Source organism: Condylura cristata, unplaced genomic scaffold, assembly GCF_000260355.1.
Source record: "Condylura cristata isolate star-nosed mole 26May11 unplaced genomic scaffold, ConCri1.0 scaffold00003, whole genome shotgun sequence".
NCBI lineage: Eukaryota > Metazoa > Chordata > Mammalia > Eulipotyphla > Talpidae > Condylura > Condylura cristata.
Genome location: NW_004567104.1, coordinates 78,400,777 through 78,401,315, shown reverse-complemented (window position 1 = coordinate 78,401,315; position 539 = coordinate 78,400,777).

Below are 539 nucleotides of genomic sequence, written 5' to 3'. Positions count from 1 at the left end.
GGCTGGACTGGCCGTCCCCGGGGCCCTACCCGGTGCCCCCTGCAGGTCACCGAGGCCGCTGGGCTCCCAGTCCCCTGCCTTGGTGCCTCCCGCTACCCAGCAGGGAGGAACCCCCAAATTTTGGGGTCCCTTGGCCCGGCTTCCCCCGGGCCTCCCGGCGCCGCGGCTCGGTTTATTTTGCAAGGGAAGGCCGTCTGGGCCTCTGCACGGGCTGCAGGCTGCGCTGCCCAGCCCCGCAGGGAGCCAGGCGAGCAGGGGTGCAGAGCCGGTGGGGAGCTGAGCGCCTGAGCTGACACCCGAGGGCACGTGACGCCCGCCCGCCCGCCCGCCCGCCCGCAGGAGAGGGCCGCCGGGTCCCTCTGGGGCCTCTGCGGCACGTCCGGCTGCTCTGGAGGATGTGGCTGGCGCTCGCCCAGGGCCCTGGCTCCCGCCTCCGCTCCTGAGACAGCGTTTGTCTTTAGCAGTTGCTGGGACTTGGCCCGGCGGCTTTCCTGGTGGCCAGTTACGCCGTGTCCAGGCCGCAGGGCGCCTGCTAAATT